This window comes from Pan troglodytes, chromosome 1, assembly GCF_028858775.2.
Source record: "Pan troglodytes isolate AG18354 chromosome 1, NHGRI_mPanTro3-v2.0_pri, whole genome shotgun sequence".
Classification (NCBI taxonomy): Eukaryota; Metazoa; Chordata; class Mammalia; order Primates; family Hominidae; genus Pan; species Pan troglodytes.
Window position 1 is genome coordinate 51876927 of NC_072398.2, and position 27268 is coordinate 51904194.

At 37.9% G+C, this 27268-nt stretch overlaps 1 protein-coding gene and 1 pseudogene across 2 annotated transcripts in view; both read right to left on the reverse strand.

The window, feature by feature from the left end:
* CRB1 (crumbs cell polarity complex component 1) overlaps nucleotides 1-27252 on the reverse strand; it is a 282191-nt gene extending 254939 nt beyond the window's left edge. Inside the window, exon 1 of one of the 2 annotated variants that reach the window (XM_009440300.5) lies at nucleotides 27148-27252. The gene's annotated coding sequence lies outside the window, so the exon portion shown is untranslated. The remainder of the gene's footprint in view (nucleotides 1-27147) is intronic. The other variant, XM_054657037.2, reaches the window with a different exon arrangement.
* LOC129135769 (renin receptor-like) lies at nucleotides 4118-27151 on the reverse strand (annotated as a pseudogene).
* Nucleotides 27253-27268: the final 16 nt, after the last annotated feature.

The window sequence follows — 27268 nt, forward strand, 5'->3', positions numbered from 1 at the left end:
AGACGGAGATGAGGAACTTGTTGGGAAACTGGAGTAAAGGTGACTCTTGTTATGTTTTAGCAAAGAGACTGGTGGCATATTGCCCCTGCCCTAGAGATTTGTGGAACTTTGAACTTGAGAGAGATGATTTAAGGTATCTAGTGGAAGAAATTTCTAAGCAGCACAGCATTCAAAAGGTGACTTGGGTGCTGTTAAAGCTTTTCATTTCAAAAGCGAAAAAGAGCATAAAAGTTCAGAAAATTTGCAGCCTGACGATGCAGTAGAAAAGAAAAACCCAGTTTTTGAGGAGAAATTCAAGCTGGCTGCAGAAATTTGCATAAGTAACAAGGAGCCAAATGTTAATCTCCAAAACAAGGGGGAAAATGTCTCCAGGGAGTGTCATAGGTCTTCACGGCAGCACCTCCTATCACAGATCCAGAAGCCTAGGAGGAAAGAATGGTTTCATGGGCCCGGCCCCAGGTCCTTGTGCTGTGTGAAGCCTAGGGACTTGGTGCCCTGTGTCCCAGCCATTGCTAAAAGGGGCCAAGGTACAGCTCAGCCCATGGTTTCAGAGGACGTAAGCCCCAAACCTTGGCAGCTTCCACATGGTATTGAGCTTGTGGGTGCACAGAAGTCAAGAATTGAAGTTTGGGAACCTCCGTCTAGATTTCAGAAGATGTATGGAAATGCCTGGATGCCCAGGCAAAAGTTTGCTGCAGGAGTGGGGCCCTCATGGAAACCTCTGCTTGGGCAGTGCAGAAGGGAAATGTGGGGTTGGAGCCCCCACACAGAGTCCCTACTGGGGCACTGCCTAGTGGAGCTGTGTGGGGGCTCCACTAGGAGCAGACCACTGCCCCCAGACGCCAGAATTGTAGATCCACCGACAGCTTGTACCATGAGCCTGGAAAAGCCACAGACACTGAATGCCAGCCTGTGAAAGCAGCCAGGAGGGGGGCTATACCCTGCAAAACCACAGGGGCAGAGCTGCCCAAGACTATGAGAACCTACCTCTTGCATCAGCATGACCTGGATGTGAGACATGGAGTCAAAGGAGATCATTTTGGAGGTTTAGAATTTGACTGCCCTTTGTGCCACTGCACTCCAGCCTGGGCGACGAGCGAGACTCCATCTCAAAAAAAAAAAAAAAAAGGAAAAGAAAAAGAAAAAAAGAATTTGACTACCCTGCTGGATTTCGAACTTGCATGGGCTCTGTAACCCCTTTGTTTTGGCCAATTTCTCTCATTTGGAATGGCTGTACTTACACAATACCTGTACCCCCATTGTATCTAGGAAGTAACTAGCTTGCTTTTGATTTTACAGGCTCATAGGCAGAAGGAACTTGCCTTGTCTCAGATGACACTTTGGGCTGTGGACTTTTGGCTTAATGCTGAAATGAGATAAGACTTTGGGGGACTGTTGGGAAGGCATGATTGGTTTTGAAATATGAGGACATGAGATTTGGAGGGGTCAAGGATGGAATGATATGGTTTGGCTCTGTGTCCCCACCCAAAGCTCATCGTGAATTGTACTCCTATAATTCCCACATGTTGTGGGAGGAACCTGGTGGGAGATAATTTGAATCATGGGGGCAGTTTCCCCCCATACTGTTCTTATGGTAGTGAACAAGCCTCACAAGATCCAATGGTTTTATCAGGGGTTTCTGCTCTTGCATCACCTCATTTTCTCTTGTCATCACCATGTAAGAAGTGCCTTTCACCTCCCGCCATGATTGAGGCCTCCCCAGCCATGTGGAACTGTAAGTCCAATTAAACCTCTTTTTCTTCCCAATCTTGAGTTTATCTTTACAGCAGCATGGAAACAGTCCTCTTCCTGAAAACAACCTCACATGGCCTTCCTTGGTGTGAGAACACACACGGCGAGAGAGAATCTTGTCTCTCTCTTCTTCTATGGATGCTAATCCCGTCATGAGGGCTCTACCCTCATGACCTCATCTAAACCTAATTACTGCCCAGAGGCCTGACCTCCTCCTAATATTATCCCACTGGGGGTTAGGATTTCAACAGATGGATGGCAGGGGACAGGGCACAAACACACAGTCTAAAACAAGTATCTTCCTGGTTACAAAAGGGGAAATATAATCTGCAAAAACTAAAGTATTTTAATAATTGACAATTTAAAAGTCAATCACAAATCACTACTACACAAGTTACTACTACTTGTAGAATTATTTAAGTAATTAATTTTGGACTTCAGGTAGAAATGATCTTCAAAAAATTATGATGTAAAAAATAAGCATAGGCCGGGCGCGGTGGCTCACGCCTGTAATCCCAGCACTTTGGGAGGCCGAGGCGGGCGGATCACGAGGTCAGGAGATCGAGACCATCCTGGCTAACACGGTGAAACCCCGTCTCTACTAAAAATACAAAAAATTAGCCGGGCGTGGTAGCGGGCGCCTGTAGTCCCAGCTACTCGGGAGGCTGAGGCAGGAGAATGGCGTGAACCCGGGAGGCGGAGCTTGCAGTGAGCCGAGATCGCGCCACTGCACTCCAGCCTGGGCGACAGAGCGAGACTCCGTCTCAAAAAAAAAAAAAAAAAAAAAAAAGCATAAAATATATTAGTAGCTTAATAACATATTCAAAGTTCATGTAGCCTGTAAGGATATTTGATGACCTCATGGTAGAATCACATCAATTGGGTGCAGTGGCTCATGCCTGTAATCCCCGCACTTTGGGAGGCTGAGGCAGGTGGATGGCTTGAGTTCAGGAGTCCAAAACCAGCCTGGGCAACATGGCGAAACCCCATCTCCACATCTCCACAAAAGATACAAAAGTTAGTTGGGCATAGTGGTGTGCTCCTGTGGTCCCAGCTCCTCAGGAGACTGAGGCACGAGAATAGCTTGGACCCAGGAGGCAGGGTTGCAGTAAGCAGGGATGGCACCACTGCACTCCAGCCTGAGTGATAGAGTGCAATTACCGTCTGAAAAAAAGAAAAAAAAAGAAAGAAAGGCTGTGGTCTGGGGTGGACCGAGGCTCAAAAGATAGACAAAATGAACTCTTAAAACCTATCAAACTTGTTAGTAGGATTAGATACAGCTGTGTATGCAAGAAAGCTTCAAAATATGGGCTTAAAGGAAACAGCAGTTCCTGCCTTGTCTGGCTGTCATTCTGTTATCCTGCCCCAAGATCCAAAATGGCTGTTTAGCTCCAGCTGTTTTCATGCCCACATTGCAGGTAGTGGAAAAGAGTAATTAAGAGTAAGTGTAGCAAGATCACAGACCTCAGCTTTTGAGGACACTCCCTGGAAGTTCCACACAACACTTACACTTAACATTTCATTGCCCATTCATTTATGTGGCCATTAATATCTGAGAGGGAGGCTGGAAAATGCAGCCTTATACTGTGGCAATATGCCAGCAAAATATTGGTGTTCTGTTACTGAGAGGGATGGAAAGAGCTGCTGGGGTAGGCAATTAAGATGCTCTGCCACAAGTTCATTTATCTAAGTCATAATTAAAGAAGTTCTATTAATTTAGGCAGAATAGAAAACACAAATACATATTTGATGGATATCTTTGAAACATTAACTCATAATGGAAAGTGCCTGTTTTCAAGTGTCTAAAATAAAAATCAACACGTTGGTATTTGAGTAGCAGTGGATGGCATCAACAAGGTTAACATAGCTGTTGAATAGTGATTAAATCTGGGCCCTGGAGCCAGGCCATCTCGGTGGAGTTCTGGTATTAATTGTATAGACTTGGACAAGAAACTTGGCACATTCAATTCATCTTTGAAATGGAGAAAATGATACCTATTTGTTGAGGTTGTTGTGATAAGGAAGTAAATTACAAATGCAAAGTTAATAAATATAGAACTGTGCCTAACACCTAGCCAGTGCTTAATAAATACTAGCTTTTATTATAATTTGTTTCATTAGTATTATATCTCAAGCACATATTATCTAATAGCCTTCCTACTATATGATATATATAATAAAAGAAAGAAGTTTGTTAAATGTATGTTAGTTTTATGCTTATTTAATTTACATTTCATCTTAGACTACTCATTATTACTGAGTATAAAGTCTAATAAAATAAATCCATATTTCATAAAGAATTGTAAATAAATGCATAGACTGCTAAAGAAAACAACTATAAAACTTAATATTATAAGTAGGACTGTATCTTCAGCATGAATTATTAGTATATATTTTTGCAGTATTAATAGCCAAGAAAGTCATATATGGTATCCAAAAAAGGTAATAGAAGAATAAAATTATGTTCAGCTTACTTGATCCTAATTGTAAGTATATTCCACATAAGGATATTGTGGAATAAAGCCCATATTCCTATTGGTGAAATTTCATTTATTTAAAGTTTCATGAAATCTGCTCAGCATTCTATGTTAGTGTCTTGGAAATAATCAGCTCTCTGATATTATTTATAAAGTATACTCATTAAAGGAACTGTGACTATTTTGATATACTGACAAATTGCACCCTCCAGTGGAAAAAATGTTTATCCATAAAACTTTAATGTGTTTCTGCATTGCAGCTGTAATATATTCAAAGTCGCTTCTGTCTAAAATTCTTTTAAATGTAATTGTGTTTTATGACCTGAATATACAGAATGAATATATATCTCACTCTATTTGATATACATTATACTTTTTGGGTCCCCAGGAAGTTCCTCTGAGTTTCAGACTCCATTATGTAAATAGGACATTAAATATTGGCTAAGTACAAGAGCTTTAAAGAAAAATTTTTTCGGAATTATTATTAACGTGTCAGTCTTTATAGACATGAGTCCATTCCAAAAAGTAGAACTCATCCACTTCCACTTAATATTCTATAGGATGAAGTTGGACCACAAACCATAGTACCTTACACAGGGGGAGAAGTTACTGAACTAAAAATATTTTATGTTCATGCCTCAATGATTTTTGTGTGTATACTTAAAAGCATCTATACTCCACAAGGCTAGTTTCTTCTTACATAAATGTAATATTTTTATTATCCATATTAGAGTATGGGTCACCAAACTTGAAGAAGGTTAAAAAACAGCCATCCTCTGTCAATCAGAAAGAGTTCCAAAACTAAGTGACTGTATAAGCACATCCATATTTTAGGGCTATTCGAAGTTAAAAACCCTTTCTCTTGTTTCAGAGATACTTATATCAAATGAAGACATTTACAAATTGTTCACAGTATACAACAGTCCAAATATGATTTTCACCTATGCTGTGTAAAGAAGTTAAACATTCATAAGTTTCTCTAATAAATTCAGTGCATTTTTCCATAATAAATAACACAAGCTATTCTAAATGTTTTAATTTCTTTCAGTGCATATTTCCAAACTCATTAAAGGGAATGAAATCGTGTTATTAAATGGCTATGATATATTTCAGTATATTATGGAATCTACACTGTACAGTTTGATTCACATCAATACTGTAATTCACTCTAAAAAAAACCATAGGCACACACAAAATAGAGAGGAAATGTGAGGTTTTAATAAATTTAAAGTATGCTATCTACTTTAAACCACAATGTATGATATATTTTAACAAAACAGCCAATTTCCAAACCCCTTTTCTAATTCTGGCACAAGGAATATTCAATCTATTCGAATCTTCTGGTTTGTAATCCTATAAATGATGCTATTATATCCAGGATCCATGTTCCAAATATTGTAAGAAGTGATAATCACAGCCAGGGACAAGGCAATCATTATCCAAAGTATCATGTTGAAAATCACTGAATATTCAAAATTATACGCAAGGTTATAGGGACTTGCTGGGTTCTTCACTTATTTTGCCTCAAAGATAGTCCTTGTCTTCCTCATAAGGGAGGTGTCAAATGACTTAATAGTGACTAACTCTACCACTGCATTCCCACTGTAAAGATTGTACATGTTATCTGCAAACTCTTGCAGAGCGTCAACAGGATTTTAGAAGCAACTCTGAATTGTTCAGAGTCTTCCCTGTAATGCTTCCCAATTTCATCCAAACCTGCCAGCTCCAGTGAATATAAATCAGGAGAATGATCCTTGGCTAGATGCTTATGACAAGACACCAAGCTTGAAATATCATGTAGCACTTGGAGTTCAGAAAGAAAGAGCAAGTCAACTCCATTGTTCCTACTCAGAGAATTCAGGGGAAATGAACTGAGAATGGAGTTTTCCTGAAACAAGTAATTATGGAGCTGTCCTAAGGTGACTGAAAGGTCTTCAAACACTGAGTTTGCCTTCCCTACCAAATACACTCTTTCCTCACTAGGAGCCAACTGCAAAACAACAGGAGTTTCCTCAGAAAATAAAGAGCGAATGGAATTTGCAACACTGCCAAGACCAAACGGAACTGCATTCTCCAAAGGGTATGAAAAGACACTGCCTGGTAGTAGAGCCAGTTTGTCCACTCCCTTCACCATCACCATGACGGTAGCCCGAGGACGATGAAATAGGTCACCTACTGCAAGTCCTGGCCAAGAAAGGTTTTCCTTCACAGAGAAGGCCATGGACAATGCAGCCACGTCCGGGATTCACTCTCCTGGTATAGGCCAATTTCCATTTCTGAAAATAACAGACCAAGAACTAAACTCGTTCCCTCAAACACCCGCCACCAACGACAGGAGCACGGCAAACACAATCATGGTGCCGCTGCGGCCGCGCAGTGCAGGGCAACAAGGAGCGGGCCGGCAGGACACAGGCAAGAACTGCGGTGTGACTGGGTGACGGCATTAGGACTCATCCTGACTCCTGGGGCTTGTCCTTTCATCGCCTAAAGGAATATTTTTTTTAAAAAAGTAAAAAATAAAATTATACCTGTATATATTGAATATTTTCTAAAAGAATATCCTCCACTATATATTTGATATAGAAATATTTTATAGATATTCCTGTGAGCAAAGATTTTGGTTGGAAAGATCTGTAGTTGCCCAATATTGGAAGAGGAATTTAAAAAAATGGTTAAATAAAAATTGAAGCATCACTATTCTTGTCATAAATGGAAGAGAGGAGGAGCAGGGCAAGGAAAATAGTACTTTTGGGCACTGAGCATATGTCAGGATCAGGGCTAGGTGGTTAGATACACAAAGTCATTCCACCACCACCCAACCCCAATTTTATAGTGATTCAAAACAGGTTCATACAGCCTCTTTATTTTTTTTTTTAACTAAAGTCCTCTTAATGACAAAGGAAATTGAATATGGGCTGCAAGAAATATGAAGGCATATCCCACAGCTACTACTAATCAGCGAGAAATGTCTTCATTTTTTAAATTCGTCAGGCAAATGTTTCATCCTACTTCAAAATATATGTGATTTTTGTCAGTGTAAAAAATGTTTATGACTGCTAGTAAAATTATTTTTCAGAAAGAACTGAAACACTGAGCACATCTCTCCATTTTTCACTCCAGTCTGAGGAGCATAAAAGCTAATACTAACAGAATGTGATGAGGTATGGTTTGAACACAGAGGGTCTTGACTCTAAAACTGAACTCATCCTACAATATTCTACACTAATTCTATAGTTATCAAATCTTTCCCACAAAAATCTTTGCTCACCCCTTGTTTTATCTTCCCGTTTCTTATGAATCAGTGGCATACTATCAGGCAGTTATCACCTAAAACTGAGGCCCTTTTCTTAACTGTCATTTCTGCTAGAAGTTGGCTTTATTCCTCATTGGCTCTCTTCTCTCTACCCAACATGGCCTCTAAAAATCTCTTCTATTTTCCTAATTATACTCTATCCTTCACTTTACACACCTTATGCACCCCAGGCAAAACACAAGTATCGTAGTCTGTGACTACCTTTTTATGTTTAGCCTGCCCTTTAGAAGACATGTAGATCTCTTCCTTGCAGAGAATTGTATTAGTCTGTTCTCACACTGCTATACAGAACTACCTGAGACTGGGTAATTTATGAAGAAAAGAGGTTTAATTGACTCACAGTTCCACAGGCTGTACAGGAAGCATGAGTGGGAAGCCTCAGGAAACTTACAATCACATTGTAAGGCAAAGGTGAAGCAAGCACGTCTTACCTGGCAGAGCAGGAAAAGAGGTGGGGGAAGGTGCCAAACACTTTTAAATGATCAGCTCACTATCACCAGAACAGCAAGGGGGAAATTCACCCCCATGATCTAATCACCTCTCACCAGGCCCCTCCTCCAATTCGACATGAGATTTGGGCAAGAACACAAATCCAAACCATTATCAATAATTATGCTAAGAAATACATTTTTCTTCCTGTGTTACCACTTTGCCAAACATTAGCTGTCATTGACAAATCAACCTAAAACTTCTTCTCAAAAGAAAGCAAACACAATAGTTACCTTTGTTCCCTAAAGCTCTTGTAGCCCATGGTTTGACACCCTCCCTGCTCCCATCTCCTTGGATCTTGTCTCATCTCAGAAGTCCCTGTCTGAAACCAGGGCCTAGGTATTCAGCTGTCAGGGACGGTTTGTTCTCACCTGTCTTGAATGCCTAACCCAATGTTTTTATGTTGCTGGTCCACATTATATTTTACTTCTTCTAAGTTCATTATTTACTTGTTTATACATCTTTTTACATTATTTTACTTAGTTCTTACTTTTTATTCATCTCTTTTAAAAATACTTCATTTCCTAAACTCTTTATCCCATTTGTTTTATTATTTAACACTTTACTGTGTTCCTTTTATTCCTTTTCTTTTTTGCAATCAATTTTAGTTAATTTGTTTTCTTTCAGCCTCTCCATGTTAAATAGTAGGTCAGACCCACAAAGGAGAATAAAGAAAGAGGATGACTTGTGTCTACTGGAGGAAATGTACTAATCAGAAAAACACACAAAAAAAATTATAGCTATGTTAAGTGTTACCAAGACGAGGTATGCAGTTTCAGGAAAACATGTGACTGGGTCATTATCCTAGTCAGAGAAGTTAGCAAAAGCTTCCCTAAAGAAGAGATGAACTCTTCTCATGGAAGGATGAAAATATGTAAGACAGTGAGTGCCACTGACACAGAGATAGTACTACACAACCGTTTGTGAGGAGAGAACAAGCAACCTGACTTACAGGAAGTAAAAGAAGATCATTGTGGCTGGAGCACAGAGAGAGGGAAGCATGGTATAAAACTTAGAGGTAACAAGTTTTGTTGAGAATTTTGGTGTGTATCTTAAAACCAAATGGAAGCCATTCAAATGCTTCAGCAAAGCTAAGAGGAGTAATGTGAGGATATTTGCATTTGAAATCTTACTCCTCTGCGTATTCGCTGTGCGACATGACTTTGGACAAGTTTCTCAATCTCTCTTAGCCTCATCTGTGAAATGGCAAGAACAATAGTCATTACATTAGCAGTCGTATAAGGAGTAGTAATGGTAATAATAGGTAAGCTTTATGGACCTGGCACTAGACAGTGTCTCATGGATTGTCTCTTTTAATCCTCTGTGATGTACATACTATTACTATCAGCCCTATTTTTCAAGTGAAGAAAATAAGGCACAAAAATCAAGTGAAAGAAACAAAACAGTAAGTGGTGGATTATCTATTTCATAGGATTTTGTGAAGATTAAAAGTGTTGCTAGACTAAACTAGTTACCACAGAATTCAGGACATAGTAAGCATTTGATAAACCTTAATGTATTTGAGGTTCCAGTTTCAAATAAAATTATGAGTCAGATTTTTAAAAACATTATCCAAGGTTGAATTCTCATCAATGACAATTTCTTTTTCTTGTGGCCAATTTTGTCATACTCATGTCTTATGCTTATTTTTAAACACATTATGAGCCTTTTCAGTGGCCATGACAAACCTACCAGCACTTTCAATTCACTTGGGCTCCCATAGTACTTGTTAGCTACATGAGCTTTAGTCCTCTTACTGTCTATGCCTCAACAACCCTGTCCTCCTCTCCCCATCAAGCCTTTCCACTGGGCTTGCTGGTATGGTAAATCTGTTTTCCTAACTCTTAACTTCTTCACTAAATACTCCTTCCAACTTCTAGCCTTAACTTAAAACTTGTTATTCCCTGAGGATATTGTTTTTCCTGCAGCTGCTCAAATAGGTGTTTCCTACTACACATCCCTCCTCTCCTTGTTCTCCAGTACTACTTCCAGTCCAGTATCCCTTCAAATTAATGTAAAAATAAATTAGCTCCTTTGAAGCCCATGTGTCTGCCTGTATCATGTCCTGCTCTCCTATTCCCTGCCATCCACAAACCTTGTATCATCCACAATCAAGGGACTTTTACATGTACACAGCCCACACAACATCCTTTTCTCTTGGGGTTATGGATCCAACTTGATTGACCTCCACATTTATTCCACTCAAGTGAAACACCAGAATAGAGGTCATCAATAGGGCCTATGGGCCAAATTGAGGCTAAAAATCTTGTTTTGTTTGGTCCAGGAAAATTTAAAAATATATACTTTACATGACTGGCAGTGAGTCACCATAAATCCATACTCATATATGAGAATCTCTAAAAAGGCACTTTCTTCACTAATTATATAAATGAGTTCTAGCAATCACCCGGTACCCTTCAATCTCAAATTACTCTCTCAAGGTTGCTTTGTATAACCCAACTAGAATTAAAAAAGTTCTTGCCAGTAGCAGAGTACTTCCTGACACAACATCAATTTTGAGAGTCATTCTGTTTCATGATAAACTGACACACCTTTCTTGTTCCTTGCCCGGCATAGGTGGCAAGCTCTGACTTTGACTCTAAAGTCTAGAAGAGTCTGCAAGCACTATGACATCATCTGCTCTCTTTATGGTACTTTTAACAATTTTTAATTTTTTTCATTATGAAAATGCATGTTTATAATAGAAGAGCTGAAATTGTTTTTTAATTGAAGAAAATAAAATCTTACATCACCCCACTACACAGAGACAACCTCTGTTAATATTTGGGTGCAATGTCTTCCCATCTTTCTCAGTGCAATTCCTTCATATATATGTGATCATGCCCTATGGGCAACAAGTACTATGTTTTTCACATAAAAATTATTACATAAGTATTTTTCTGTTGTTACAGTCTCTTATACTGTTTTGAGATATAGTTCATATATCATAAAGTTCACCATTTTAATACGTGCAATTTGATGGATTTTAGTATGTTTGTGAGGTTGTGCAAAATGACCACTATCTAATTTTAGAACAGTTTCATCACCTCCAAAAGACCCATACCCAATAGCAATAATTCCCCATTCCCCTCTCTCTCTATCCCCTACCAACTACTAATCTACTTTCCAACTCTATAAATTTGTATTCTGGACATTTTGTATAAACAGATTCATACTATATGTGGTCTTTTGTGTTTTACTTCTTTCTCTTAGCATGTTTTCAAGGTTCATCAATGTTGTAGCATGTATCAGTATTTTATTCCTTTTTATGGCTGAATAATATTCATTTGCATGGATATACCAAATTTTGTTTATCTGTTCATCAGTTGATGGACATTTGCATTGTTTCCAATTTGAGGCTGCTATGAATAATACAGCTATCCTTCATGTACAAGTTTTTGTGTGAACATGTGCTTTCAATTCTCTTAGGCATATACACTGGATTAAAATTTCTGGGTCACATGTTTGATGTTGAGGAACTGACAATCTGTTTTCCAAAACAGGTGCATCATTGTATATTCTCACCAACAACAATTTTAAAATTATGGCCATCTTAGTAGGTATGAAATGGTACTTTATTGTGATTTTGATTTGTATTTCCATCCATAAGTACTAACAATATTGAGCATCTTTTCATGTGTTTATTGGCATTCATATGTCTTTGGAAAAATATCTATTTCAATTCGATGTACACTTTAAAAACTGGGTTGTTTTTTATTATTGATTTGTAAGAGTTCTTTATATATTCTAGATACTAGATCCTTATCAGATTTATGAGTTTCAAATATTTTCTCCCATTCTGTGGGTTGTCTTTTCACTTTCTTGAGAATGTCCTTTCTTTATGGGACTTTTATGAGAAGGGCTTGAATGTCACTTTATAACCATGCTTTCCTCAGTTGGTCTTTCTCTGAATATCACAGAGTAAATGTTTCTCACAAATCACAAGGAACTGTACTCATTCCTGACCTATGGCAGCTGACACTCATGTAGGTCTTTCAAAAGAGCCTGTAGGCCCTCTTCAGTTTTGACCTCATTGCAGTACACTATTATTCTCTTAACTACTGTGATACCTGAGTACTAGTTTTATAAAATTTCCAGTGCCCTAGTTTAAATAAATAATCTAGCTCTATATCCTTTTGAATCATAATTAATTTTTAGTGAAGGTAAATATCACGCCAGGATTTATAATAATTTTGGATTCCTCCAATGAAAAACTTGTATCTTTACACTAACTTAAGGGTAAAAGAGTAGCTCAATATCAGCAAGATACAGTATTGTAGTATACTTCTGGCTTCTTACTAATGTATAATTGACGATTTCCAGCTAGTTTATTTATTCAAAACTATTTACTGACTTATTATCAGGATCTATACATTTTACTGGTTATTAAGGATACAGCTGTAAATAGAATTAATATGGCTTCTGTCCTCATAGATATTTTGGTTCCATAGGTGAGTAGGCAAGCACCCATGTTAATATGGGAGCTATAGTGTTCTGAGAGCAAACAAAAGAGGGACATTACCTGTATATGAATGCACAGCAAACTTCTTCAAGGAGAAAATGACTAACCTGAAACTATTTGAATAGATTAATGGGACTATACCAAAATGGGGGTAAAGTGGTAACATACTGGAGGAAGAATATTCTAAGGAAAGGAAACTCTACATTCAGAAGGCCAGATGGGGGGAAAAAGAGCATGCTGTTAAGTTTAAGAAATTTAAGGATCTTCCAACTCCTGGTTGATATGATTAAGTAAAAACTGACAAGCAATTTAAGGACATTTAAATCTAAATAAATGTTCCTATTGCAAAGAAAAATGCAGATATATGTTCCAATAGATTAAATTGAGACCTAGTTACATTCTTTATTGACATATGTCATTGATATAAATGATGTATGACTGGATTAATGGGAAAAGTTCTGAGATGCAATAACTTCTGGGGTCCTTTATTCGGGAAGGAGGTTTAATTGACTCACAGTTCTGCATGGCTGGGAAGGCCTCAGGAAACATACAGTCATGGTGGAAGGGAAGCAAACACGTTCTTCTTCACATGGTGGCAGGAGAAAGAAGTGCTGGGTAAAAGGGGGAAAAGTCCCTTATAAAATCATCAGATATCATGAGAACTCATTCACTATCAGGAAAACAGCATGGAGGTAACTACTTTGCTGATTAAATTACCTCCCGCTGGGCACAGTGGCGCATGCCTGTAATCCCAGCACTTTGGGAGGCTGAGGTAGGTGATCACCTGAGGTTGCGAGTTCGAGACCAGCCTGACCAACATGGAGAAACCCTGTCTCTACTAAAAATACAAAAGTAGCCGGGCATGGTGGTGCATGCCTATTATGCCAGCTACTCAGGAGGCTGAGGCAGGATAATTGCTTGAACACAGGAGGCAGAGGTTGTGGTGAGCCGAGATCGTGCCATTGGACTCCAGCCTGGGCAACAAGAGTGAAACTGCGTCTCAAAAAAAAAAAAAAAAAAAAAAAATCTCCCACTGGCTCCCTCCCATGTCACTTGGGGATTATGGGAACTACAATTCAAGATGAGATTTTGGTGGGGACACAGCCAAACTATACCAATGACCATTATTATGCTGATGTACATTCTTTCTGTACCTAATTTGTTGAGTTTTTATCATTGAAGAATGTTGAATTGCGTCAAATACTTCTTCTGCCTCTATTGAAATGATCATGTTTTTTCCTTCATTCTGTTAATGTGTCACTTTTATGTTGAGCCATTCTTGCATCCCAGGGATAAATACCACTTGATCAAGGCTTGTGATCCTTTTAATATGTTTTTGAATTCAATTTGCCAGTCTTTTTGTTTTGTTTTTACGATTTTTGTATCTATGTTCATCAGGGATATTAGCCTGTAATTTTTTTTTTTTTCTTCAGTATCCTGGTCTGGCTTTGGTATCAGGGTAATGCTGGGCTCATGAAAAGAGTTTGGAGGTATTTCTTTCTCTTTGAGTTTTTGGAACAGTTTGAGAAGGATTAGTATTAATTGTTCTTTAAATATTGGTAGTATTTACTAGTAGAAGCTCTGGTCCTGGACTTTTCTTTGTTGTGAAGTTTTTCATTACTAATTCAACTCCTTGTTTTTTTTATTTTAGTTCAGATCAGACTTTGTTTTTTACATGATTCAGTTTTGATTGGTTGTATGCTTATAGAAGTTTATCCATTTCTTCTAAGTTATCCAACTTATCAGTGTATAGTTGTTCATAGTATAGTCATCCCTCAGGATCCACAGGGGTTTGGTTCCAGGACCACCCATGGGTACCAAAATCCACACATACTCAAGTCCCAGAGTAGGCCCTGTGGAACTTGTGAATATTAAAATTCGGCCCTTCATATAAGAAGGTTTTGCATCTCATGAATACTCTTATTTTTCATTCATGTTTGGTTTCAGATGCTGAACTCATGCATATGGAGGGCAGACTGTATTTATTGAAAAAAAAATCCACATGTAAGTAGACTCACGCAGTTCAAAGCCATGTTGTTTAAGGGTCAACTGTAGTCTCTTGCAATCTTTTGTTTTTCTGTAGTATCAAATGTAATGTTTCCCGTTTCATTTCTGGTTTTGAGTCTTCTCTATTGTTTTCTTAGTCTAGCTAAAGGTTTGCCAGCTTTTTTTTTCTCCTTCGCAAACAAACAAACAAAAAAACCACGCAACTTTTAGTTTCGTTGATTTTTTTTCTAGCATCTATTTCATTTATTTTGGCTCTTATCTTTATCATTTTCTTCCTTCTGCTAGCCCAAACTAACCTTAGGCTTAGCTTGTTCTTCCTTTTCTACTTCTTTGAGGTGGAAAGTTAGATTGTTTATTTGAGAGTTTTCTTTTTTCTTAATGTAGGTGTTTATAAGTTTCACTCTTAGAACTGCTTTTGCTGTATTCTGTAAGTTTCGGTGTTTTGTGTTTCCATTTTATTTTGTATCAATATGTTTTTAAATTTCCCTTTTGACTTTTCTTTTTTGAACCATTGGTTGTTCAGGAGTGTGTTGCTTAATCTTCATATGTTTGTAAATTTTTCAATATTCTCCCTGTTATTGATTTCTAGCTTCATACCATTTCAGTTGGAAAAAATACTTGGTATAACATCAATCTTTTCAAATTTTAAAAGATTTGTTTGTGGCCAAATGTATGATCTAGCCTAGAAAATGTTTCAAAGAAGAGCTTCAATCTTATGATTGGTGATTGATTTCTGGTATACTTTTACTCAAGGCTAGGGCTTTCTGAGTCACATGGGATTTTTATTAGGACCCTTCCTTTTTTGAGGTCCTTATAACTTTAATTTTTATGTTTCTGTCTCACAAGTCTAAGGATCTGCTCTGCTCGTCTTATTAGCATTTCAGCAGCTGCTTTCTAATCAGTAACTATTTTTAGGGAGAAGCTCCCCCAAATGCCAGGATATCTTTTTGTGACTCTTTCTTCTTGCAGATCATGGCAACACAACTCCTTACACACGGACTTTGTAGCTCTTCTGCGCATTCAGAACAGACGTTCTTGTTTAAAAACATTTTGTTGTATCATTCTCAGTAGGAGAGTTGGTTTGAATCACTTAATACACTATTACTTATACTGGAACTTCTCCATGCAAATTTTAGAAATTTTTATATGGTTGATTTAACCTTTCTTTTGCCTTAATTACTTGTAAATTCTGATTCATGGGAAATGCTATTTCCCATTTTACTGTTATTTAGAAGTTTGTTTGCATTTTGGTATAGTACTTTCATAGTTTCAATTTTTATACTGAAACCTTTGATCCATTTGGAATTTATCTAGATCTGTTGAGAAGTTTATATGAAACTTTTATTTTTGATGTTCACCTCTTTATCCATTCCCATTTGCTGGATGGTCTATCTTTTTGCCATGGACTAGAAATTTTATCCTTTTATATAGTAAATTTGCCTGTAAATTTGGATCCATTTCTGAATTTTCTATTGTTTTGTTTCATTGTGTGTCTCTGTTCACGTGTCTGGGTGACACTCTTTTTAATGGCTTTATTTAGGCTTGTCATACAGTACTCTGTGTACATTTAAAGTGTATAATTTGATCAGTTATGACATATGTACACCCTGATGAAACCATCAGTATAATCAAAGTAATGAACAGAAGTTTTCTTGTGCCCTTTTGTAATTTATCACACTTGCCCTACCCTTGTCCCCCAGCTGTCTCCACACAGCAAACTGATTGGCTTTCTGTTATTATAACTTGCAGTTTTTAGAATTTTGATCAGATAGCATAGAGTCCTTTTGTATTTTACTCAACATGTTATTTTGTGACTCATTTATGTTGTTGCTTTTATCATCAATTTGCTCTATTATTTGTGTGGTAGTAGTAGTATTTTATTATACAAACATACAAATTATTTATCCATTTATCGGTTTTTGGAGGTTTGGGTTGTTTCCACTGTTTGGCTATTACAAGTAAATCTGTCATGATCTTTTGTGTATATAAGACTATATAGATATACACTTTTATTTCTCTTGGGTAAGGATGGAGTGGTTAGTTTGTATGGTATGTGCAAATTCAATGTTTTTGGAAATTGCTCAACTATTTTCCAAAGTGCTATACCAGTTTACATTCCCACAAGAAGTGTATGAGATTTTCAGTTTATCTATGTCCTCATAAACACTTGATATTGTTTGTCTTTATACTTTCGGTTATTCTAATGGATGTATAGTGGTATCTCATTGTGGTTTTAATTTGCATCTTCCTTAAAATGCAAATTAAAGATAAAAAAGATCTTTCCCTGTGCTCATCTTCTTTCATGAAGTATCTACTTAAATATTTTTTTCATTTTATATTAGTATATATGTTTCGTCTCATTGATTAGTTAAGAGTTCTTTTTATATTCTAGATATAAGTCCTTTGCCAGATATATGCTTGCCAAATGTCTTTCACCAATGTGTGGCCTGCTTTTTTATTTTCTTCACATTGTCTTTTGAAAAAAAAAAATTTAATATTGATGCATTTCAATTTGTTGATTCTTTAATTCTATAGATTAATTTGATAAAAATTAACATATTCATAATATGGATTTTTCCAATTTATGAATATGGCATATTATTGTCTGAAATAACCCCCAAATTTTATAAGCTAAAACCTAATCCCCTTTGTGGTGGCATTAAGAGGCAAGGCATTTTGGGAAGTGATTTTCATGAGAGCTCCACCTTATAATAAAAGGACCAGAAGTAACTAGCTTAGCCCTTCTGCCTTCTGCCACATGAGCACACAGTATTTACCTCTTCTGCCATGTGAGGACACAGCAAGAAAGCCCTTACTAGACACTGAATGCTGGCCCCTTGATCTTGGACTTCCCAGACTTCAGAACTGTGAGAAATAAATTTCTATTGTGTATAAGTTACCCAATCTGTGATGTCTTATTACAGTGGCACAGACTAAGGAAGCACATTTCTTCAATTATTAAGTCTTCTTTAATTTCTCGGAAGTCTGTTTTAGAGGTGGTGGTTAGGAAACAATGGCTGTTGGTATGCCAAATCCAACCTGTGGTTTATTTGGTGTGGTTCGCAAAATAATTTTTACAGTTTTAACGTGTTGTTAGAATGCAGAAGAAAGTGGGATAAACACTAAAATATTTCATATTTGCTTCTTATAAAAAAGTTTTCCAGCCCCTGTCATAGGGAATTGTGTATAAATGTTGAACATAATTCATTAGCTTCACTTCCAGGTATTTTACGTTTGTGATGCTACTGAAAAACATCCGTTTATGATTAAGCTTATTTAAAATGTTATATTTCTGGTACAAAGTATTTGCTCAATATATATTCTATTGAATAAATGAAGAAAAACATTTTCATCTTTAGAAATAAACTTGTGAAACAGCTTGTTAAAGATGTTAAGGCCATGAGAGATCAGCAAAAGGAAGACACTGGAAAGAGATTCTAGAGTGTGTAGCTCTCCTTTCTTTCTTGGCCTTCTGCAGACTATACTCTCTCTTATGGGCCCTTGTCCCACCTGTTACTTTCTCTGACAAAAACTTTTGGCATCTTAGAGACATGGATGTTGGTACTACATGAATGAAGAAATCATATGACATTGTTTTCAAGTTTTATTTTCTTAATTTTCATTGCTGGTGTATTAGTCATGGTTTTCCAGACAAGCAGAAGCAACAGGCTCTTAGATAGGTAGACTGATTGTTTGATTGACTGGAAGGAATTGGCTCACATGATTGTGGGGGCTGGCCAGTCTGAAATCCGTGGGACAGGTCCACAGATGGGAAATCCTGGTAAGAGTTGATGTTTCAGTCTTGAGACTGAATTCCGCAGGACAGCAAGCTGAAAACTCAGTTAGGGTTTCTACCTTGAATTCCTGGAGATAATTTCTTTTGCTTCATGAAAACTGTCCTTGCTCTTAAGGCCTTCAACTGATTGAATGAGGCCTACCACATTATGGAGGGTAATTTTCTTTATTCAAAGTCTACTTATTTGCCTGTTAATCACATATAAAACACCCCTCCACAGCAACATCCTCAGGGTGTTTGACCACATAATTGGGCACCACAGCCTAGCCAAGTTGACAAATAAAATGAACCATCACAGTTGTTACTGGTAAATACTATTTCATTTTGTACTTCAATGTTACATCCTGCAACTTCATTAACTAATAATTTCTCCATAGGGAAAAAGTGGTGAATAGGGGGCAGGACTAACTTGCAGCTCCCACTTGGATGGACAGAGCAGTGTGTGGAGGCTCACATTGTGAACTTTTACTCCAAGAACTACCATAGGAACATACCAGGAAAGCTGAGATAATTCACAGACCCTTTGAAAGAAGCAGATAGCTGCCCTGGGATACAGTGGAAAAACTGTGAATGCCCAAAGTGTGAACGTGTAAAAGGGGGATCATCTGCCTCCAAATACATACCCCCACTGGGGAACCTGAAGGTCCAGATCACAGGGGAAGGATTTGGAATTACCTGGAGCTGAGACAAATTTAGAGAGCTGAGCGAAATACAGGAGTAGAAGATGCAGCAAGAAGAGCCCTATGCGCATTCTTGGTCCCCAGGGAAGCCATTTCTGACTTTGTCTCACACGGGTTTTTGGAAAGGGCTGCCAGGGGAACTGGGAAAAGACCGCAGGAGAGGCCAGGTGTTGTGGCTCACACCTGTAATCCCAGCACTTTGGGAGGCTGAGGCAGGCATACAACCTGAGGTAAGAAGTTCAAGACCAGCCTGGCCAACATGGGGAAACCCTGTCCTTACTAAAAATACAAAAAAATTAGCCAGGCATGGTGGCACTCGCCTGTAGTCCCAGCTACTCAGGAGGCTAAGGCAGGAGAACTGCTTGAGCCTGGGAGGTGGAGGTTGCAGTGAGCCAAGATTGCCACCACTGAACTGCAGCCTGGGCAACAGAGCAAACAAAACAAAACAAAAACAAAAACAAAACAAAAATGGCAAGAGAAGGAAACTTCCAGCTGAACAATTTTGATTGAATGCAAAGTTTCTGGACAGAACCTGGGAGAGGGAGCAAATTGGGAGTGCAGACACAGCACAGAAGCTGAGGCATATGGGGAGGCATGAAACCTGAAAGCCGTGCTTGCTTTCTCAGTTGGGAGGCTAGTAGCCTAGGGTAAGTTCTCAGCCCTGCTCACATGCCATCTGGAAATAAACTTGATGCTGTTGGCAGGGCATGGTGGAAGTGAGACTGGCCTTTTGGGCTGTGTGGGAGCGGGGTGAGGTCTGTAAGTGCCGGCTTTCTCTCACTTTCTTGGTGACCTACATGCAGCAGAGGCAGCCATAATTCCCCTGGGAACGTAACTCCATTGGCCTGAGAACCACACCCCCATCCCTACAGCAGCCACAGCAAACACTGACCAAGGAGAGTCTGAGCTCAGATACACCTAACCCTACCCCCACCTGACGGTCTTTCTCTACCTGCCCTGGTAGCCAAAGACAATGCACATAGTTCTTTGGGAGCTCTATGGCTCGTCTAATGCCTGAGCCTAGGGCAAGTTTGTATCCTTCCCACACAACCGGAGGTGATGTGGTCTTGAAAGCATCACCTCCTGGCTAGAGGCCAACCAACAGAAAACCAGAACATTTAATAAAAATACAACAAAGTACCCTCACAGAGTCCACTTCACTCCCCTGCTACCTACACCAGAGCAGGAGCTGGTATCCACAGCTGAGAAACCTGAAGACAGTTCACATCACAGGACTCTGCGCAGACACTTCTGGAGCCTGGTAGCTCCACTGGGTGGCTACATCCAGAAGAAAAATAAAAATCATTGCAGTTTGGCTCTGAGGAAACCACATACCTAGGGGAAGGGGGAGAGCACCACAATAAGGGTGCACTCCATGGGATGGAGGAATCTGAATAGCAGCCCTTGAGCCCCAGATCTTCTCTCTAACATAGTCTACCCAAAAGAGAAGTAACCAGAAAAACAATTCTGGTAATATGGCAAAACAAGGTTCTTCAACAACACAAAAAGATCACACTAGCTCAACATCAATGGATCCAAACCAAGAAGAAAACTCTGAATTGCCAGAAAAAGAATTCAGAAAGTTGATTATTAAGTAATCAAGGAGGTACCAGAGAAAGGTGAAGTCCAACTTAGTGAAATATAAAAACAGATACAAGATATGAAGGGAACAATCTTCAGTGAAATAGATAGTATAAATAAAAAAAATCACAACTTCTGGAAATGAAGGACATACTTAGAGAAATGCAAAATACACTGGAAAATCTCAGCAATAGAATTGAACAGGTAGAAGAAAGAAATTCAGAGCTCAAAGACAAGGCTTTTGAATTAACTCAATCCAACCAAGACAAAGAAAAAATAATTTAAAAAAAGAACACAGCCTCCAAGAAGTTTGGGATTATGTTAAATGACCAAACCTAGGAATAACTGGTGTTCCTAAGGAAGAAGAGAAATCTAAAAGTTTGGAAAACACATTTAAGGGACTAATCGAAAAAAAATTTCCCCAGTTTTGCTAGGGACATAAACATCCAAATACAAGAAGCCCAAAGAACACCTGGGAAATTTATTGCAAAAAGATAATCACCTAGGCACATAGTCATAAAGTTATCTAAAGTCTAGATGAAGGAAAGAATCTTAAGAGCCATGAGGCAAAAGTATCAGGTAACCCATGAAGGAAAACCTATCAGAATAACAGCAGATTTCTCAGCAGAAACCCTACAAGCTAGAGGAGATTGGGGCCCTATCTTTGCCCTCCTTAAACAAAATAATTATCAGCCAAGAATTTTGTATCCAGCAAAACTAAGATTCATAACTGAAGGAAAGATACAGTCTTTTTTCAGGCAAACAAATGCTGAGAGAATTCACCACTACCAAGCACTACAAGAACTGCTAAAAAGAGCTCTAAATCTTGGAACAAATCCTCAAAATACACCAAAATAAAACCTCCTTAAAGCATAAATCTCACAGTACCTATAAAATAAAAACCCAATGAAAAAAAAAAAAGGCAAGATATTCAGGCAACAAATAGCACAATGAATAGAATAGTATCTCACATCTCAATAGTAATGTTGAATGTAAATGGCCAAAATGCTCCACTTAAAAGATACAGAATGGCAGAATGGATAAGAATTCACCAACCAAGTGTTTGCTGTCTTCAAGAGACTCAACATATAAGGAAGGGCTGGAAAAAGATATTCCATGCAAATGGACACCAAAAGCAAGGAGGAATAGCTATTCATATATCAGACAAAACAAACTTTAAAGCAACAGCAGTTAAAAAAGACAAAGAGGGAAATTATATAATGATAAAAGGCCTTGTCCAACAGGAAAATATCGCAGTCCTAAATATACATACACCTAATACTGGAGCTTCTACATTTACAAAACAATTACTACTAGACCTAAGAAATGAGATAGATGGCAACACAGTAATATTGGGGGACTTCAATACTCCACTGACAGCACTAGACAGGTTATCAAGACAGAAATTAAACAAAGAAAAAATGGATTTAAACTATACTTTAGAACAAATGGACTTAAAAGATATTTACAGAACATTCTACCCAACAACTACAGAATATATTATCAGCACATGGTACATTCTCCAAGACAGACCATATGATAGGCCACAAAATGAGTCTCAATAAATTTAAGAAAACTGAAATTATAAAAGTACTCTTTCAGATCACAGTTAAATAAAATTAGAAATCAACTCCAAAAGAAACCCTCAAAACCATGGAAATTAAATAACTTGCTCCTGAATGATCATTGGGTCAACAATGAAATCAAGATAGAAATTTAAAAATTCTCTGAACTGAACAATAACAGTGACACAACCTATCAAAACCTCTGGGATACAGCAAAAGCAGTGCTAAGAGGAAAGTTCATAGCCTTAAATGCCTACATCGAAAAGTCTGAAAGAGCACAAATAGACAATCTATGGTCACATCTCAAGGAACTAAAGAAACAAGAACAAACCAAACCTAAACCCAGCAGAAGAAAAGAAGTAACAAAGATCAGAGCAGAACTAAATGATATTGAAACAAAAAAATACAAAAGATAAATAAAACAAAAAGCTGGTTCTTTGAAAAGATAAATAAAATTGATAGACCACTAGTGAGGAGGTTAAACAAGAAAAAGGAGAAGATCAAATTAAGCACAATTAGAAATGAAATGGGAGATATTACAGCTGATACCACAGAAATACAAAAGATCATTGAAGGCTACTGTGTACATCTTTATGTGCATAAACTAGAAAACCTAGAGGAGATGGATAAATACCTGGAAATGTACAACCCTCCCAGTTTAAACCAGGAAGAATTAGAAACTCTGAAGGGACCAATAACAAGTAGTGAAATTGAAATGGTAATTTAAAAACTGCCTACAAAAAAAAAAAAAAAAGTCCAGGACCAGATGGATTTGCAGCTGAATTCTATCAGACATTGAATGAGAAATTGGTACCAATCCTATTGACATTATTCCACAAGACAGAGAAAGAGGGAATCCTCCCTAAATAATTCTATGAAGCCAGTATCACCCTAATACCAAAACCAGGAAAGGATATAACAGAAAAAGAACACTACAGATCAATATCCCTGATGAAAACAGACGCAAAAATCCTCAACAAAATACTAGTTAACCAAATCCAACAGCATATGGAAAAGATAATCCACCATGATCCAATGGGTTTCATACCAGAGATGCAGGGATGGTTTAACATACGCAAGTCAATAAATGTGATACACCACATAAACAGAATTCAAAACAAAAGTCATATGATCATCTTATTTAGACACAGAAAATGCATTTTACAAAATCCAGCATCCCTTTATGATTGAAACCTTCAGCAAAATCGGCATAGAAGGGACATACCTTAACATAATAAAAGCTGTCTACGACAAATTCACAGCCAACATTATATTGAATGGGGAAAAGTTGAAAGCATTCCCCCTGAGAACTGGAACAAAATAACGATGCCCACTCTCACCACTTCTATTCAACACAGTACTGGAAGTCTGAGCCAGAACAATCAGACGAGAAATAAATAAAGGACATCCAAATCAGTGAAGAAGTCAAACTGTTGCTGCTTGCTGATGATATGATACCTAGAAAACCCTACACATTACTCCAAAAAGCTCCTAGAATTGATAAATGAATTAAGCAAAGTTTTAGGATATAAAATTAATGTACACAAATCAGTAGCTTTGCTATACACCAACAGCGTCCAAGCTGAGAATCAAATCAGTAAATCAACCCCTTTTACAATAGCTGCAAAAAAATAAAATAAAATTCTTAGGAATACACCTAACCAAGGAGGTGATCCTCATCTCTCACCTTATAAAAAAATTAACTCAAGATGGATCAAAGACTTAAATCTAAGACGTGAAACCATAAAAATTCTAGAAGATAACATTGGAAAAACTCTTATAGACATTGGCTTAGGCAAAGACTTCATGACCAAGAACCCAAAAGCAAATGCAACAAAAACAAAGATAAATAGATGGGGTTTAATTAAACTACAATTTTCTGCACAGCAAAAGAAACAATCAGCAGAGTATACAGACAACCCACAGAGTGGGAGAAAATCTTCAAAATCTCTACATCTGATGAAGTACTAATATCCAGAATCTACAAGGAACTCAAACAAATTGGTAAATTTCCATCAAAAAGTGGGCTACAGACATGAATAGATAATCCTCAAAAGAAGATACACAAATGGCCAATAAACATATGAAAAAATGCTCAACATCACTAATGATCAGGGAAATAAAAATCAAAAGCACAATGTGAAACCACCTTAATCCTGCAAGAATGGCCATAATAAAAAAATCAAAAAATAATAGATGTTGGCTGGGACATGGTGAAAAGGGAACACTTTTACACTACTGGTGGGAATGTGAACTAGTACAACCGCTATGGAAAAGCGGAGGAGATTCCTTAAAGAACTACCAGTTAATCCAGCAATCCCACTCCTGGGGATCTACCCAGAGGAAAAGACGTCATTATATGAAAAATATATTTGCACACGCAGGCTTGTAGCATCACAATTCGCAATTGCAAAAATATGGAACCAGCCCAAGTGCCCATCAATCAATGAGTAGATAAAGAAATTGTAGTATACATATATATTATGGATTACTACTCAGCTATAAAAAGGAACAAAATAATGGCATTCGCAGCAACATGGATTGGAGACTATTATTCTAAGTGAAGTAACTCAGGAATGGAAAACCAAATATCATATGTTTTCACTCATAAGTGGGAGCTAAACTATGAGGATGCAAAGGCATAAGAATAATACAATGGACTCTGGGGATTCAGGGAAAGGGTGGGAGGGGGGTGAGGGATAAAAGGCTACACATTAGGTATAGTGTGTACTACTTGGATGATGGGTGCACCAAAATCTCAGAAATCACCACTAAAGAACTTATTCACGTAACCAAATACCACCTGTTCCCCCAAACATATTGAAATTAAAAAGTCAAAAGTAATTAATCCATAGGATTTAAAACCATTTTTTCTAAATATCTAAATATGTCACCAACATACTTAAAACATATAATGATTAATTTTAGTCTTCCTTTCCAAAACTTACACATTCTATTTCTTACTTATGCTTATTTCTCCTAGGTAAGGCCTCTATTAAAATGTCAAGTAGGCCAGTCGCCATGGCTCACACCTATAATCCCAGGTCTTTGGGAGGCCAAGGCGGGTGGATCACCTGAGGTCAGGAGTTCAAGACCAGCCTGGCCAACATAATGAAAGCCCCTCTCTACTAAAAATACAAAAATTAGCCCGGTGTGGTAGCATGCACCTGTAGTCACACTACTCGGGAGGCTGAGGCTGAGGCAGGAGAATTGCTTAAACCCGGGAGGCGGAGGTTGCAGTGAGCCAAGATAGCACCACTGCACTCCAGCCTGGGTGACAGAGCGAGACTGTCTCAAAAAAAGAAAAAAAAGTCAAGTAATGATAGAAGGCATACTTGGTTTATTCTCAAATTCCGTGGAAGTTTTCAATCTTTCATTAAGTGTGATATTTGCTCCACTTAAAAATTTTTCAGTAGCTTCTATTTATATTAAGCCATTTTCTAATCCTTGTTTGAGACTTTTTAAAAATCATGTGTTAAATTTATCAAATATTTTTCTGCATCTATTGAGATGATCAATGGTTTTCATCTTTCATTCTGTTAATACGAAGAATTACACGTTTATTTTTAAATGCTAACTAAATCTTTCATTCCTTTATTAAATCCAATTCAGTTGTATCTCTCTCTCTCTCCGTCACACACACACACACACCACAAACACATCACTTGTAGGTCTACGATTTTTGCACCTAATTTTATGAGTTTGACCTATAATGTTCATTTCCTGCAACGTATTTTCAAGTTTGGGTATAATCATTATGCTTGTCTCATGAGATGTGACCTGCCCCTGCCACCCATTTTAAATTTTTTGAAGAGTTGGGTAAAACTGGCAATATCAAATCTTTGCAAAAGTTTCTAAACCTTTTACATATCCCAACACCCAAATTTTTGTTCTATTGGTTCTCTTTATTGTATATTTCACTATTTCATTATTTGCTCTTATCAGAATTTTTTCTATTTCTTTGGATTTATATTTTTCTATCTTGGATCAGCCCTTCTGTTTCAATAAAAACACATTTCCATCAACGTTCTAAGTACTAAGATAATGATAGCTTTCACTTCTAAATTATTCTTTTAATCTGCTTAGTTATTTTTGATAATTTTTTCATTTTCCTTTATTTCTTTAAATATACTTGTTTCTGATAATTGCAATATCTGCAGACTACCATCCTTTTTCTATCTTGGTTTTACATTTTTCTCTCTTTTCAGTGTGGCTAGTTTTTGTGGGATGAGTCTCACAGGTGATATGAATCTTTGTGCAAATCCATGTGAATGTGAGTTTTTGCTAGGAATTTTCATGAAAGGCTTAAAAATTTTATTTTTTCAACTCCCAGGAAAATCGGAGACAGGCAAGTTTCTTCATAGCCTCCTCCTGTTTGCCGGTGGGGAGTCCACCTCTGCAGGAGTTCTTCCATGGAGTGCGGCCCTTCTAGTTGTCAGGTTATATGTGTATGGGAGGGACGAGAGGGTGGGGGAAGAAAATTAGGCCACCCATCCTACTTTGTCTCAGCCTTCATCTTATATTCCTTATGCCTCTAAAATCACACGCTCTAGGACCTTGCTCTTCATAATACGAGTCCTCAGATAAATGATATCAGCACCTCCTGGGACTCAGAAATCCAAAATCTCAGGCACTAGCTCCAAAAGTTGTCCTTGCGGATTTTTCTTTACTTTTTGTTTCGGCTTCCTTTCCTGTCCTACCAACTTTACGCTTATATAAACATTTTTCTATTTTTTTTCTGTGTACAATGATAGGTATAAAATTTTTTTTCTTAGTAATCGCGTTTAGATTCAACCGTTTAAGTCAGAAAAATAACGAAACGAGATCAGCATCGCTGGGTTCTTTCGTGCACGCCAGTAGGTTAGCTGGGACTGGCTTCTGGCAGTTGCTGTTTGGTAGATTACAAACTATTAAATACACCAGTGAGGATGAAATCCATTCGTGCGACTGCACCTCGGCAAACTACTTCTAAACTCTGCGTCCATCCTCCCCTCTCCCATTGCCCTCCCTCAGCAAAAGCCTCACGGTTTCGATCGGGGTAGGCCACCGAGCCACTGCGAAAACCCGGAGTAACGGATTCGGCGTGTAGCTAGGGTCTCTGAGGGAGCACGGGGAACTTAAGGAGCATGCGTAAAGCGGCGTGCGC